Consider the following 18,260-nt stretch of genomic DNA (forward strand, 5'->3'; position numbering starts at 1 on the left):
GCTGACACCCTTGTGAGCATCTGCTCACCATGCCTGTGGATGCAGAAGCATGCTTTTTTCCTCCTAAAGTCCACATGGTTAAGGAAGGTTTCACTGCTCAGTTAAAATCAGACAGGCTGTCTATGTATTCATATCAGTATTTCATGACATCACGAGGTTGGTACTTCTGTTTAGGACCTTGTTTCCTGCTCATTTTTGTTGACACATTACACTCAACAACCCACAATATTCCAACAGACCCCATGGCTTTTGCCGCATCTCCTTTTTCTCTAGCGTCAGGTTCACGGTTTGATCCCTTTCCTCAGTCAGGTAAGAATCTGAAAGCCAGTGATAGGATATTAATTTAAACCATGTGAATTAGTGAAGCCAGTTTGACGAAGAAGAACCCAGAGATTTAGCCGGTGAGCACAAACAGGTGCATGGCTTTTGTCAGCTGAGAGAAGAACAGGGCTGTTTTTGTGTTGAAGTTAAGAGAAGAGTGTATTTTAAGTGTATAAAATGTGTGTATGATAGTCAGTATGGGGGTGAGCCTGGTGTTAGAGAGGTATAAAAAAAACATGCCATCCGTTCTCAGAAACCACAGAGCTGGTTACCATGGGAATGCTGCAGGGAGCTCCTCATCCTCCCACCAATGGGCTTCAGTGATTTGTTACCGCGGGAAACCTGGCCTGTTGCCTAGGAGACCAGAGGCTGTGTGCTCCAGCTCAAATGAATAGTTGTTTCTGCTTGGCTGTTACTAAAAATGAAACACTCAGTGGCGAAAAAAGTAGATTTACACAGATAACTGGGCTTACTGGTGTGTGAGGGCAATATTGATCTGTTCATTGAGAATTACATATCAGGCAGTGCATGTCATCCATATGACTTATACTGCATATTGAAGCTTTATTGATTCTGCTTTTAATGTACAGTTTATCACTACTACTGTATAATGTCTGTGTATGATAATACCTTAAAGGAAGAAGCCACTTAAAAAGTGGCTAACATGGCTAAACATGAACAATGCAGTCAATAGCATAAAATACAAATATGCAAATTATACACTAAAAATAGGAAGCATTATGTATTTTTCCATAGATAAAATACAGTCCAACTTCAAACCGGTTTTCAATAAGTGGCATGGTCAGAATTACTGACACACCACATCCTTCTTAAGTAAATTTACAGTATATACTAATATACCTACCTTTGACTGAAAGCATCTACTCACATTCCTTTTCCCAGGGATATAAATACCCAAACCAATTCATTGTAAGAACAGATTTGTCTAGATTTATCCGGTTGTTAAGTGTAAGCATCTGTCGATACAAAAGATAAACTATTGCACTAATTATAGGTAACACACATGTCCTGTTCCTTCCAATTCCTAATACCAGTTGTAAAGAGGTTAAAGGGTCACTCACACCAGCATTTACAGTAAAACGTCAAAATTTTGTAGCAAAATCAGTTCATTTCAGTAAAATCACAGTGATTATTGGATGAGTGCAGTCGTGCAAATTTATGCCATTTACCTGACAGTGCTGACTGTTGAAGAAGCTGCAAATCCAAAATGGAAGCAAGCTATCATAGTTTATTAACTTTGTTGCACCACCCACAAAGAAAACATGATTTGTAGACAGTCATGAGACAGGAGTTATGCAATACACCTCCTCAAGTCTACATGAATATATTGTTATTGAATATAGTGTGCATGACTAGCGCTAGCATGTTCCCACGTGGCTGGCATGTTAGCAGTTAACTCGTCAGCAACAGTGATTCACCAACTAGTCTTGGGAGTATTCATTACATCACCAGGCTTCTGACACCACCTATTTCCAGAGGATGCGCCGATGACTGTTACTCAGTTCAAAATATTGAGTGGAATTGAAGAGAGCCTTGCTATGGGTGAAGATCCATCCTGGCTGTTCATCAGAACTTAAACGAACCAGAATTAACACCTCACAGTTGTACGCCTACACCAACCAGTCAAGTTTCAGTTTAAATCCATGTCTCTCCAGACTCATTTGTGCCAAACATAAAGAAATTCCCTCTAGGCTTCCCTGATATATTGCATTCACAAGAATGGGATGCAAGTGAGGTCGCAGCGACCTTGACCCTTGATGTTTGACCACCAAAATCTAATTAGCTCATCCTTGAGTCTAACTGAGCATTTATGCCAAATTTGAAGAAAGTCCCTGAAGGCGTTCACGAGAGTGGGATGGACGGACGGACAGACAACACGAAAACATAATGCCTCTGGCCACGGCTTTTACCAGCGCAGAGGCATAAAGAGCTGGAGTTGTTTTGTTTTCCTTATTATCAACAAATCCCAGGGAAAGACCAAAAACAACAATTTTTTAGTCCATCTACCCACTCTCTCCAAACACATAAGTCTTGAAAATGGCTCAAAGATATACTGTGTAGTTAAGTTAAGAAAAGTTGCATTAACTTCCCAAAAAAAACTGGGCAATGTATTTTATAGCAAACGTTACTCGAAAGGGAGTAAATTTCTGGGGAATATTTTTAGCTGCGGGCTAATCCTCATTTGGGGCTAGTGAGTGTTTATAGCAGCAGCGTGGTGTATGTAGGATTTCAGTCGAAATAAACTACAATGCAGTGTGTGTGTTACCCAGTGTAATGGTGTGGCTCGTTGATGTGTTGAGGAGCAAAATACACCACGACCACATTTTGGATACACAGACAATACAATATCAGGAAAAATGAATTGTTGGTTTTGGTCTTTTTATGGGACTTGTTGACAAGAACTAAAAGACAGATTATCACCAGACTTATCCTTTTATCCCAGTTTTGGTCCCATCTCTCCCATCTCTTTTCTAAAAGCACCCCACCTTTATTGCTATCAACACACAAGCACAAGTGCCCCAGCTCTGTGAAAATCATTAGTGTTGGACTACCAAATCACACTACCACAGAGACACATATTCTGAATATTTGATCATAAAGTTTTGATTATAAGAATAGGATCATGACCTAGTATTGACTATAAAGCAAATTGTGCCTTTGCTTTATTGTTCATTTAACACACAAAACAAGTAAAGTTTGAAATTATAATGTCAAAGCAACTTTGTGTTTCACAAATGTGGGCGAGACAGCATTCCGGAGGAGCATTTTATGGAAAAATTCACATTTCGATGTTTTAAGAGCAAAGAATGAAGAGTGAGAGAAAGTATTCAAAACATGATGAATTATTGATAAGTCAGCCATCTGGAGATGCAAATAATCTCCTACTAATTCACCAAGGACATCACCTGAGTGCACGACAGCACTGCAGTGCAGGGGGAAATATCAAGAAGCATATTATATGACAGTCTACTGAAAAAATACAATGTGGGACCAAAGCTCATTTCCCGGTTTTCAAAGTTATTTCAATGTTCGCACCTACAGGGGAGGGATTTGATGCTGTACAGCTATTGAGGAGTTCATTTTCTCATTATAGCTGATTGATCTGAATGTATCTCTCAGGGTACCATGGATCAATAACTGTTACACTGATATAAATCAGTATACATGATAACTACGCATAACCCTGCCAAATGTGTGTGTAATGTTTGACAAAGTATCCAACCAACAACATGCTTGGACAAATTGCTGATGAGATACATTTTTAAACTATAAAAAAGAAAAAAAAATTTACCACAATTTGGAGAGTGCCCTGCTTTTTAAATTATATTTCTGTCAGAACACATCAAATAAACATGAAAAAGTAGGTTTTAAGGGGGAGAAAAAAAATCCAAACGGAAAATTATGTGACCAATAAATCATGATTTCACAAGGATTCAATTCAGTTCAATTCAAATTTGTTTATATAGCGCCTTATCATAACAGAAGTTATCTCAGGGCTCATGTCATATAGAGCAGGTCTACACCGTACTCTTTATAGTTATATTTACAGAGACCCGACTTTCCCACATGAGCAAGCACGTGGCGACAGCAGCAAGGAAAGACTCCCTTTTAACAGGTAGAAACCTTGAACGGAACTGAGCTCATGCAGGGCGGCCATCTGCCTCGACTGGCTAGGTTGGGGGGGTATTATAATAATAATAGTAATAAAACTGATAATAAAAGTAATAATTATAATAATAGGGTTAATAATAACACTAATAATAATAATAATCCAACTAAATATAATAATAATGATAATAATAATAATAATAATAATAATAATAATAATAATAATAATAATAATAATAATAATAATAATAATAATAATAATAATAATTTATAATAATTTCATAGGAGCAGTAGGTGGTTTGCAGTTACAGATCCAGACTCAGCAGCTCCTGAGTCTGGATCTCTGGAGAGGAGAGAGACGATAAGCACAAGACTACGGGGGAGCGAAGAAGCCCAGTTAGTAACAAGCATTGATGGGATATGAATGTGTACAGATGGAGAGGGAAAGGAGAAGAGAAGAGCTTGGTGCATCATGGGAAGTCCCTGGCAGTCTACGCCTATATCAGCATAACTGTGGGATGGTTCAAGACAAGCCTGAGCCAGTCCTAATTATAAGCTTTATCTAAAAAGGAAGGTTTTTAATTCTACTCTTAAATGTGGAGAGGGTGTCTGCCTGACCGAAAATGGATAATGGTTCCACAGTAGAGGAGCCTGATAACCGAAGGCTCTGCCTCCCATTCTACTTTTGGAGACTCTAGGAAACACAAGTAATCCTGCGTTCTGGGAGCGCAGTGTTCTAGTTGGGTAATAGGGCACTATGAGCTGTTTAAGATATGATGGTGCCGGACCATTAAGAGCTTTGTAGGTCAGGAGGAGGATTTTAAATTCAATTCTGAATTTTACAGGGAGCCAATGCAGAGATGCTAGCACAGGAGAAATGTGATATCTTTTCCTAGTTCCTGTCAGAACTCGTAGTGCGGAATTCTGGATCAACTGGAGAGTATTTAAAGATTTGTTGGGGCAGCCTGGTAATAAGGAGTTGAAATAATCCAGTACGGACTAGAAGTTACAAAAGCATGGAGTAGTTTTTCTGCTTCTTTTTGAGACACGATGTGCCTGATATTTACAATTTTAGGTGGGTGAAAAAGGGCAAACCTTCAAGTTTGATTTATGTGGGGGTTAAAGGACATATCCTGATCAAAGAGAACTCCGAGGTTCCTAACGGTGGTTCGGGGGGGATATTGTATTGTATTGTCTGTGTATCCAAAACCTGCCGTGGTGTATTTTGTTCCTCAACACATCGACGAGCCACACCATTACACTGGGTAACACACACTGCATTGTAGTTTATTTTGACTGAAATCCTACATAAACCATGCTGCTGCTATAAACACTCACTAGCCCCAAATATTATCATTAGATTATGTGTTTCTGAGGTGTTGGGGGCCAAGCGCAATAACCTCAGTTTTGTCTGAGTTTAACAGCAGAAAGTTGCTGGTCATCCAGTTCTTTATGTCGTTAAGGTATATTTGAAGTTAAGTCAACTGATTGGGTTCATCAGGCTTCATTGGCAAGTACAATCGGGTTTCATCTGCATAACAATGGAAGTTTATGGAGTGTTTCCTAACAATATTGCCTAAAGGAAGGATACATAAGGTGGTTAGAATTGTTCCAAGCACAGAACCTTATGGTACTCCATAACCAAATTTTGAATATATGGAGGATTTATCATTAACATTTACAAGCTGAAATTTATCAGATAATAGGACTTAAACCCGCTAAGAGTGGTTCCTTTGATTCCAAATAAATGTTCCGTTCTCTGTAATCAAGATCTAACAAGACAAGTACAGAGACAAGACCTTTGTCTGATGCAATTAAAGGGTCATTTGTAACTTTCGCCAGCACTGTCTCTGTGCTATGAGCCACTCTAAATCCTGACTGAAAATCCTCAAATAAACTATTGTTATGTAGAATGTCACACAACTGGAGGGCAACAGCTTTCTCAGGGATCGTAGAAAGAAAGGAAAGGTTAGATAAAGGTCTACAGCTGGCTGGGTCACCTGGCTTTTTAGGCTTTTTCAGAAGAAGGACTGTGGTTCATGGCCAGTTAATAAAGACAAATTCATCATATCTAGTAAAGAATTGCTAACTAAGGGTAAAATTTCCTTAAGCAGCCTAGCTGGGCTGGGGTCTAAAGAGGAGTAAACGAAAAACATTTGAATGTAAAATGTATGATTATTGTAGTTTTAAAATGTAAATGAACAATTGAAAAAGGAAAGAGAAAAAGAAAAGAAATTAGGGCTGAAACAGAAGTGGAGCTGCGGTACATGATACATTTTCCAAGAAACAGTGAAAGAGTTTAAATCAGCAATCGAAGTCAGTATGAACTATATTTTGTGAAGCAGTGATTTTCAATCTTTTCTCAGTACAACCTATTGCATTAGTGGTTGCTAATTGAAAGCTTGGCAGCAGAAAAAAAAAGAAAACTGTCATTTCTGTATTGTCATTATGACACTTCACACCAAACCAAACACTTTCCACACAGCTGGAGTGTTTTGATTGAGGTCACTCTATGCGATAAGTGTGCAGTGTCTGAATACATAATAAAAAAACACAAACACTCTGAAGGTGTTACATAAGGTTCAGCCACTTCTTGATACACAAGGTTAATAAAACACTGGCTTTTGGACTGCTAGTATTTTGTCCATTATATGTTGTAAAACATCTTGCTGCACTAAGGAGCGTTTGCACCACTTAAAAAAAAAAGAAAAACACTTACCTATTGTAGCAATCATTTGAGTGTGTATACACAAATATTATTATTTTTCTTTTACACCTGTTAGACATTTCTTCAAAGAGGAAATTCCTCACCTTTAAATTTCACCGAATTATGCTTCAATAGAAAAACAGAAGTAGCACTGGCCTTGAAATGTCCATGCCTCTGTGTCATGCATTTCGTGTGTCAAGACCGATTTTGGTGTGTGGTGCTTCATGGAGTGCTCCTGTTGACAAGAGAAAGAGGTCATTCTGCTCCCCTGAGTATCTTCTCTGCACTGACACAGACTGAGAGAGACAGAGTAAAGGGAAAATGAAAACAAAGGGTCTGCTCACGCTTGATCCCAGACCAGTACATAAGGATAAAAGCACTGAATCATCTAGATGGAGATGCTGAATGTTGGAGGTGGTTCTTCTGTCTCTCTATGTAATAGTGGTGTTCGCTTCTCTGTGGCTATGTGAGCGGTAAAAATGTGTTAACACACAACTTTACAGCAGATTTTTGGCTCGCATGAGGTGGAATCATTAAATAAATTGATCAATAAACGATGTCATTTCAAGTCTTTATTGGAGTCATCTCACACATCAGTGTAAGTTTATAATGCATCATTACTTGGCTTTTCTGAAGAGCAATGATGTTTAACGAGCCTTGATTACCTTGTGAAGTGCAGGTTTTCAGAATATCATCTGACTCGTTTGCAGTTGTGTCTGATCATGTAAAAAAGTGCACAGTGACAGTCATTTGTGCGTCAAGTTGAAAGAGGACAAGCTGCAAGATTGGTGACATCGTAACTGCAGGTTGTGAAGTGGCCATGGGGGAAAGGTCTGGTGGCGTTTCTCATTCAGCCGGGCAGGGTTATACAAATTTTCCAGTGTGTGACACAGCTAATAGTTTAATCCATGTTCTCTCCATCATCTCCAGACGTAGCTGCTTACCCATTGGGCAAAACCCATGAAAAATTGTGACAGAGACATGGCCCCAAAAAACAGCATGCATGGATGAGATTGATAGAGTTTTGGAGTTTGTTGTATATCACACTCCAGAAAGATTTAAGAGTTGTGTGAATGCAACACTGACATATCGTCACCTTTCAAGTTGATGTGGCGAACTCGTTAGCAAACAGTTTCTCATTTACACATGAGGCAGTTACAGGGCAACAAGATCATCCAGCTGGAGTCACGTTTCTGGCCACCTGATCAATGTAAATCCAATTTTCACCTTCCTTTCACTGCTAAATGCTTTCTCACTGAAAACAGTTGCCGGCTGCAGCAGAAAACAATGAGCACGTTCAGCTATGAAAGCAGCAGAGGAGCCGCAGATTTGGGTTACAATTTTCTGTAGGTTAATTATTACAAGCAAACCCCTTTAACAATGTCACATTGTTTTCACACTGTCATTCGGTATATTTTTATTATTAAAATTAAGTTAATTGCTTATAGCAACTACAACAATAACTATAGCAGCTACTCTGTCTCCTAAAAATTATGACTCTATTCAACTAAACTGCAAAAGCATATATGTTTTGTACAAAACATGTTTTTTTATTACCATAATGTGCATATGTTTTAATTTGCGCATCTGGCAAGTTGCAAATACATTGATACTGAATGTATCAGTAAAATGTTCACAGACAATGTATTTGTTTTCCTCCTAAATATCTCATCTTGCAGTTCAGTATCCACTTGCAGTGAATACAGCATTGTCAAACTTATTTTTATGGTTATGTTTGGACACGCAAAGCACTTGGTTAAAGTTAAGAGAAAGATCGTGGTCTAGTTTAATGCAGAAAAAAGTTTCCAGTAACTTCAGACACAACATGTTTATTTACATTTAACCAAAACCACCGTCTTTCCCTAACCTTAACCAGAGTGCTTTTGTTGCCTAAACCACAGACAGGTCTCTGGATGTGAACCTCGGTCTCTGCTGTGACAGTCGTGCACTTTGTACAACCTCTTGGCGACTGACGGTAATAAATGTAACGCTTAAATAATTCAAAAACGATCTTGCCCCTGAACATAATCCAGCCAGCGATTACGTTTCCTACAAAACCTGTTTGCTGTTGCAGTTTACTTGTATAGAAACATCATTTCTAGGCGACAGGGTTGAGCAACTGCCACTGCAGCTCCCACTGACTGAAAATCATGCCTGAACTAAATGATTGATGAGTGCAAGACAGAATAAAATATTTCCCTTTGCACACAAGAAATCTGCTAAAATGAATACAGACTGATCATTACAAAGTTGAACAGTCTACAAAGCTGTTCTAAAGGCTGGTGTGACTGGGCCCTGAGTCACAGGGATTCTGTGACTTTTGGGGACTGCTGTTCTCCATTTATATTGCAATGGTTGGCCATCTTACACCACACGATCACATCAAGCCTTGTCCAGGATAGGTTTAAAGGATAGGTTCACAGTTTTCAAGTCTTTAATAAAAGTCGGCTGCCGATATGAACATCGGAACAGGTTTCGGTAATCATACAGGATATTAAAAGATCCCTCACCGTTATGTGACTGGTGGAGACAGGGAGCTTTGATCACTTGGCGTCCATGGAAGAGAGAAGAAAGAGATAAACTCTCATTGTTACTACGCCTCCTACCATTAGAGGTCAACTAAGGTCATAAATTACTTAGAGCCCTTTTAGACTTCACTTGACCTCAGGGACGGACTGAAACAATAATTCAGGCCATGAATTTGACTCCATCCCAGGCCACAATGTTGACACAAACCACCAGGCACCTATTTTTGTTGGCTAACCCTATTTGTTTATGTAACGGGTACCAGACTAGCTATAAATTTGGCCACTATGTTCATCTGGGAGGAATGTTATCCAGATTACAAAATCCAAAAATTTCAGACAAACCAACAAGCAACATATCTGAATACTGACTTTTCAAGATATGCTATCGCTGTGGGTGAACCCTCAAAAAACTCACTAAGAATACACCAATCATAGCACATACAAATGTACAAGGCTAGACACACAAAACGATTAGCCCAGACTTTTTGAGAATGAGGTGCAAATGTAAATAAATGTTCAAATGATAATCTTTATATTCAAGCATCAAGCATATCGATTGCACACACATTCACTGAAATTCCTCCACGAAGACATTAGATGTGCAAACTGTGTATTTCCTTTGAACTGTTTGAACCTAGCTAGCCATGCTGGGTGTGCTGTGTGTGTGTGTGTGTGTGTCTTAGCTAGTGTTTTTGACTGACCTGGTCCCTTACTGGCTAACATGTCGCTTATTTAGCGGCATTTAGCTGCATCTCTGGCAAGGGCCTTTCTTTTTTTAATTCTCCCCCTCTCTGCTTTTCTTTTCCTTCGTCTGCTGCCAGGCGATTTGTCTAAAATGTTATTGGTGGGGAAGCGGGTAGAAGGCTGCTACGTGTGTCACCGAGAGACGCGTTGAAGTCACTTTCAACACTGGAGCAAGAATGCGAGTTGCACCCGATGCATGGATTTTGTGGGCTCAGCACTATAACCAAAGATGTACCAGAAAAGCTCTCTAACTCTCACCTCTTCTCTCTCCATCGACCTCCTTCTGGCTCTCTGCCTGCCTCCTGTTGAATATTTCAGGTTATCGCTAATGAAGGAAGTTATCTGTCTCTCACTGTGGCAGGACCTTTAAATAGAAGTGGAACATCAATTCACTGCTAACAGTCCCACAGCTCTGTGTGTGTGTGTGTGTGTGTGTGTGTGTGTGTGTGTGTGTGTGTGTGTGCGTGCGTGTATTGTGCGTGTGTGTGTGTGTGTGTGTGTGTGTGTGTGTGCATGTGTGTGCATGTGTTACACAACCTCGCCAACTGGCCTTGCATAATTCTAACACATACAGAATGTGAAACAGATTTCAGTGTTTTGTTTAAACTGCCCTGCACTCTGATAATATTAATTGCAAAATCAAAATGAGGACAGACACCAAAATAAAAATGACTGTAAAGCTCTGCTCCGGTTAAATGACGAGGGGTGGGTCCTGATAAATCGAGCTCATATTCAGTTCATCAGGGTTCAGATCAAATCCCCACACAGATGAATGTGTGTGATCACATGCCTTGGCTTTGTTGTGCCATCGTGCTGTTGTACAGATAATTACAGACTGACATACAAAGTGCAGTACAAGATAACGATGGTCAATCATTTTTAAAGAATTGAAAATGTTAGTTCAGTATTTTGAGAAATACATTTATTCACATTCATGCCAAGACATTGAGAAGATAAATACCACGCTTGTGGCTGATTGGTGTATACTACACTAACGTTACCACTAACCATGCGTATTTAATCTAACTCGCCCTGTCACGGTGGGTTGTCCTGTCTGTTGTTCACGTATTTTAGCCATTGGCTGGGTATGTCTTGCGGTAGAAAATTGTTTGTCAATCGATGACTTTTGCTTTCCGCCACATCGTTGCACGTACAGTACCAAACAATTTGCCCCCGCTTTCGTGCAGAACATCAGGGAATTGCCGTGCACGGTCTTTAGCAGTCATTTTTGGTGATAAATGTGAGACATTTGGGACAACACGACACTCTGGAGGGACTTAGCAATTGGCTATGTATTGTTTTCCTGCACTGTATAGCTCAGATTTTCTGTGAAGCCTCAAGAAACACGTTTTTCTCATTCAATGATTACGACTCACCATGTGATCAGAACTGATGGCCAGTGCACTCTGATCCACTCAGGAGTAGACATATTGACACACAGACCTGAGACCTGCAGCAATACAACTGGACTCCACCCAACCAGTTAGTTTGAATAGAATCAAGATCTAGCTCAATTCAGGCCCCTGGTCAGGTCTCGTTTGCTAGGAACCAAGGGGACCCGTGAAGACCACAAATAACGCTCATGATCACCGTCATTATCCTGAATTTGATTGAGACATTGTGAAATAGTAAACCTTACATACGCAAGTCAGTGTTCATTTTAAATCCTGACAGTAACTGAAACATACTTCAGTCTTCCTTTTCCGCTCCCCTCCCTCCTCCTAACCCAGCCTCTCTCGCTTTTTCTCCCACCCTCCGGAGAGAGGGTAAGAGTCTTCAGAAGTGCTCAGTATCCAACAGGGAGACAAGTTGAAGGGACAGACAGACTCATGGAGGGTTGCCAGCCTGCAGAGATGAAGGCAGGCAGAGAAGAAAATATGGCAAGTCTGCAATAGACAGTTTTCCAGTGAAAAAATTGAGAGATGATTAAAGGAGAAGCCTGGCTACATTGAAGTTCAAGCAAAGTTAAGATGTCCAGGCAAAGTTCAGTGGAGCGCAGTGAACTGAGATGCCCTGATTTCTTTTTCTTTTTTTCCATGCTGTATAATATACTACAACTTCAAAATCCACATTTGGATCTCTACTTTGTCACTGCACAGTGATAAACCCAGGCCTTTTATTCTGTCATTCAGTACAAAGGCCTACAGCCTACCAGTTGAGTTAAATCACTGGAGGAACTGAACAATCTTCAAAAGTAAAATATTAAAAATGTTTTGCAGAAGGTTCCGGCCAAATCAGTTACCAACAGCTGAATATGAGGGCTCTGTCATAATATATGCATAATGTATTCTCAAACTGTATTTTTGTGTGTGTATGTGTGTGTGTGTGTGTGTGTGTGTGTGTGTGTGTGTGTGTGTGTTGTGGGGTGTGAGCTGTGAGCACTCTAGGCTAAGACGCTATTTATAACTGACATTGGCAGAGTTGCATAAGGACAAAGCAGCACATCAGACAGTGGAGTGTGAGCGATGCAGAAGGAGAATGTGCTCGCAGTGAGCGATGAATTGCAAAATGTCCTGATTCTGTTTTGATGCTTTATTTCCACCTCTTTCTCTTAATATCTTTTTTGTTGTCTTTTCAAAAACATGTCAACAAGAAAACGTTCCCGTTTGTTGTCGGCTGTTGTCTTGTACTGATCGTATCCATAATGACAGAGGTTTGCATTGATTGATTTAATTCAGCAGATATTTTACAAAGGCATTCAATATAGATGAAATCATTTCATTCCGTGATTAATCCACAGTGGGTGGCACCAAAGAACAACATTTTTCTGTTGCAGAACTTCCTTTCGTTAAAACGGTATGCCTGGATAGTGTCATGTGGAGGCAAACAAGTTCATTCTTAGATCATGTATATGTATATATGAATAGGGGGATACTTTTTAAAGCTCCACTGATCTATCTATCTATCTATCTATCTATCTATCTATCTATCTATATATATATATATATATATATGTATATATATAATCGTTACATTAAACATGATTTTAATTGCAACTTATTTGAGACCATGTTGCTTGTAGTAACTAACCCAGAGAGTTAGCTTCCAACCCTCCAGCTCTACGAGGTGCGTTAGCCTCTTTTAGCTCGAAGTTTTGGTTTTACAGCCTGTGGGGTAGCTATATGCTACCCGTGCAGCACCAAAGACCAGAAAGACAATTTTAGCCACTATTGAAAGGGAGTCATAAAAGAGACTAATATGCATCCAGGTGGCCAGAAACAGGACTCCAGATTAATTCTAATGTTGCTACTTGTCTGCTGCATGTGGCTTCCTTCATGTAAACCGACAATGGTTTTCTAGTACATTTGTTGTAACAGCTTTATGAGATGACAGACTAATATTTCAGGGATGTGTGCCTGTCAGAATGTTTGATGTTTTCCTGCCCCTTGGTCGCCAAAATTGAAATAATACAGCTTTAATGAGTGGTGCCACACTAGTAACATACGTTTTGACGTAGCGTGGTACTATAACTCTCCCAAGGAGTTTCAACACAGAAACCTTTTCATCAGCTGTTTGAAAAAGTCACATTTGTCATCATTCTATGTCATAATGTTATGTTAACATTCAGTGTTACCCACTAAACACATTGTAAATATCGCTGTGGTCTAATAAATGTGGTGAAAGCATTTCCTTCCTCATAAAACATTTGCACAGCAGATTTGTCTTAAAAGTTAGAATCCTGAATTGTTTACATTCTTCTTTTGAGCTTGCAGTCTTCTTCACTGACATTGGTTGACACGTTACTGACACCTGTTCATCAGTGGAGTAGTGTGCGCTTGTGCCTCTTCATCCTTGTGCCCCCCATGCATGACACAAACATATTGGGGGCCCGCACACCCAAAAAAAAAACAACTGCTCCATTATGCTAGCTTGCCTTGTTTGACTTTGGTCTCAAATACAATTCAATACTGAGAGTAAACGTATCAAAAAAAGTAACAGCTGTTTTTAAATATTTAAAGCGGCAAATTTGATAAGCGTGTGTACAAGTCTGTTTTCCTCGCTCCTATGTGAGAGTCCACTTGCAGTGGGACGGGTCCAAAGTGGCTCAGTGGATTTAAAATGAAATGCATAATGGATTACAAAGGAATGACACAACAATTACACTGTATTCCGGGTAAAATATTGAATGTTTGAGCCCTTAAGCTCTTGACAGGAGGTAGATGGTCCGAGGTATTTGGGTTATTTCTGGATTCCAGGGTGAGGGTTTGCATAACCTCTTAACCAGGAAAGGTTTCAGGTTTTATTCTTCTGTGAAAGATTTAGATCTGTTCTCTCCTTGTGTCCTTTAATGGTTTGGTGGTTGAACATTGTAGTAAAAACAAAGATACTCTGCTCAATAGTCGAAAGCTTGAAATCTTTGGTAATAACTATCTGTTCTGTTTATGGTCTCTGCTGGGGCAAGAATAAAATGAACTGAGCTACACTGGGTATTGTTTTATCAACACCTAAATTACCGTGTCTCTAATTAATAGACCTAATGGGAACACAAAGGGTGGAAGTCAAATTTATCTTCAGATATCTGCTCTGACCTCAGAGAGCATAACTTCATCTGGAGTCGGGAGTGTGCCTGACTCCTCACGCTTCCGCATCTCATCAGTTCTTATGCATTTACGGTATGTGAACAATAAAGGCAATGTCTGGTCAGAGTGGCAGCTGTACCGTGAGACAGTAAACACACAGCCAGTAAACAGCTTGTTCAAAAACAGAAAAAGTTGATCCTGTCAAGATTCAACGTACAGGCAAGAAAAAAGGCTCATTCCTTCACTACTATAGATACTTAAAGCATACTGGCTGGACAAAAAGAGGGAGAGATCAGAAGTTGCATTCTCAGTTCAAGCTTTGTTTGATCAGTCCTGAACCCGTTTTCTACAGAGACAGCATTAACAATTCAATAAATATTCATTAAACACTTAATAAATACTCATGTGGTTTCACTTGATGTTTTTGAAGTCATTTAATGACTGAATTTTCTGGTTCATTGTGAAATACATTTTATTCCCTTTCCGGTCTTATATCGCTTTGTTGCATACACAGGGCTCAGCATTTGTGTTGCCGTCGGTGTCAAGACACCTTCGCGCCCTGGAAGATGGCCCCTCTTGTTTGTTTTCTTCCAAGGACTTAAAAGACTTAAAGACTGTGCTTTATTCTATGAATATTTATAATCATTTTTTGAAAAGTGCTATAGACACATTTCACAAAATGTTATAATGGGAAAGTGGTCTCAGACGTTTGGACCCCTCTACCATAGTGTCAATACTTTACAGATGTGATTTGAAATTTCACATGTACACGCCCTCCTGTGCTACAGTATTTGTGTTATCTCTGCAGCTCCACTCTTAATCCCAGGATCAATAACTGGAGCCCCTCTTTCATGATCGCTTCACAGTGGCCTCGATCTGTCACATGACATCATATCAGCGTCTGCTTACACACACATACAGACACAGGCGTATACTTCTGTATAAGGCTGTTTAGGAGATCACACTTGAGTCATGCACAAGAACAAGCACGGGAACACACAGCTGGTACCAATGTGGCATCACCTCTGTACACATGGCCCCATTTACGTTGGTGCATTTTTTTCAAACATAACAAAAGGAATGATTTCTTTGATTTATTACCTCAGCCAAGGAGGTTGTGTTTTCACCCGCGTCTGTTTGTTGGAGGGATGGGGCAAGGGCCAGGGCCAGGGAAGAACCCATCAAATCTTGGGGCAGATCCAGATCATTTACTATGAATTTGATTTTTTTTTCTCTGAAGTCTGGTGTATGTTGTTTGGCACTGGGCCTGGCGGAGGAACGCGTTCTGCTAAGTTCCACCGTAGTTGGCTTGTTTCCTTGTTTGTTTATTTGTCAGCAGGATTACACAAAAAGCACTGAAGTGACTCGCACCAAACGTGGTGGATGGATGGTGCATGGGCCAGGGAAGAATCTGTTCAATTTTGGTGTAGATCCGGTTAAAGGGGCGGATCCAGGAATTTATATAAAAATAGTTTTTTGCCACTTTCCTTAACATTGCAAGATAGGGCATTTTTCGCCCTGGCGGAGGTGTGCTCTCAACTGAGTTCCATTCTAGTTATTTATGGTTTCCATGGTCTTTGTCATTAACAGCCTTACACCAGCCTTCACTCCGATACTGTTTCTAGTACAACCACATTTTCTGCTATTCTTCTGCTGCAGTGTCTTCAAAGGCACCTTGACAGTATAATAGGAGAGATACAGTTTCGCATTCACTTTCCATGCACACACACTTTCTCTTGCAGGCTGGAAATTTGAGCTGGCACTGTTATAGTCACTTGGGCAGACTAAGGAGAGAAAAACCACCTGGCAGGTGCTGCACTTTCATTATTTTGCTGATGACAGTAAAAAACAAAATAGACCAAGGATCATGAATCAAGGAAAATTCTGGTTTTGTTATTTTATTTCCTTTGTTGAGGTTTACGGTGGAAGTTGCACTTTGTGGTCAGCCACACAGCTCAACAGTAGAGTCCAGTAAGGAAAGTAATATTATTAATAAATGAACCATACAAGCTCTTAAGAAATCAATTCATTTGCCAATTTGAACCAGTTAAAGGAATAGTTTAACATTTTGGGAAATACACCTATTTGCTTTCTTTCTAGAAGCTGGATACGAAGATTAATACCATTCTAATGCCTTTTTATGTCAGTGCCTGCGTTTTATTTTTTCATGCCCTGAGCTGATTGTTCGGATATCTCTTGTCATATATCAAAAGAGGTAAAAAAAAAAAATAATAATAATCCCTTCTTTCCCCTACCTGTACCAGTTCCTGTACCTTCCATTCCTTTTGACTGTAGACAGTGTCAAGCCAGCTGTTTCCCTCTGCTTCCCATTTTATGCTAAGATAGTCTCATCACCTCCAGGCTTCAGCTCTGTACTTAACACACAGATACAAGTGCAGAGTATCTTCTCATCTAACTCTCGTAAAGAAAACCAGTAAGCATGTTTCTCAAAATGTTGAAATATTCCTTTAAAATTTCAGTCTTTCATTAAGGTTCTGCCTAGCAATACATTGAGTAAAAGATTGTAATTTGCCTTAAACTGTATACTGTAAGCCAAAACTGTTAACCAAGATCGTGTCTATTGAATTAGTTTAACTGCAGGTCTGTATGGTTTCCAATAATTAAAAAACTGCTGAGCAGAGCAAGAGTATTAGTTGCATTTCCATCATTTACTCAAAGTTTTTCACGCAAACAGCTGCAGTAACATTTCTCTTTCTCATTCTCCCAGCTTCCTATCAGGGTTGCTGTTTCTGCATGAGATGACTTTTGTCAGGGGGGAACGAAAATGGAGCTCTAGCCCTGAACTAAAAGTGGCACTGTGTTGAACAAAAGTCAAAAGCTCGCATAAGCCTTGAGCATTTTCAGATACCCTGATATGATACACGGATGCTGCTTCATCCCAAATGCTAAATATGAAATTGATTTGGTGACAGTTTACATCTGCTAAGCTCTTTTTTGTTTTGATAAAGCTTCAACCTTTGAATAAACTTTCTCACTAAATATAAATACTCACAAACCTCCCAGTTTCTGTCATTCATCCAACCTAAAGATACAGACATGCCTGTGCTGCTGTGACACTGTTGGCAATAAGTTCTGGTTCTCTGTGGTTCTCTGTGCTTCTCCCTCTGTTCCACTGTGTTCATCACTTTGTGTGTTTGAGTGTGTGTGTCTTTCTCACACATACACGCTCTCTCTCAGCTCTTGGCTGCCTTCCTGCAGATTCATCATTAATTCATCCAATTTCTTAATGTTCCTCCCCTTCTTCGCCCTCAGTGTCCCTACCTCTTCAACCACCCACTGGCTTCTCTCCACCAGCACAACTTTTAGATTAAAGAGCTTCTCTCTGCTTTATTGCCTTCTGTGTCATTAAATTCCATCATAAAAACAGATGACCGAGACTCTTATGCCTTTTGGATAAATGGGCGAGGGATGTTTGAATTTTACTCTTTCTACACCCCAGGTTTTGTGAGAACAGTTTCTACTGTATATTATGCAATTATTTATTGCTTTTTATTGACAACATTGATAGAATAGAAGTGAAACACTATGAAAATACTGAATGTATTTGTGGTGAATTTCTGATCACACTTGCAATATATTCTTCCATTGGGAGACACTGACGTGTTCTATTTCAGCGCTCATTGACTATAAATACAGGAGAGTTCATATTTTTACCTTTCCCTGATAATAATCATTCTTGGTTGAAATGCTGTCATTCAGGCTCACAATATGAGATAAAAGAAGAACTAACATGAAAATTTCACACTGATACAGTATTTCAATGTTCAATGAAGACTATAAATGCACAGA

This window comes from Xiphias gladius, chromosome 6 (assembly GCF_016859285.1).
Source record: "Xiphias gladius isolate SHS-SW01 ecotype Sanya breed wild chromosome 6, ASM1685928v1, whole genome shotgun sequence".
Lineage (NCBI taxonomy): Eukaryota > Metazoa > Chordata > Actinopteri > Istiophoriformes > Xiphiidae > Xiphias > Xiphias gladius.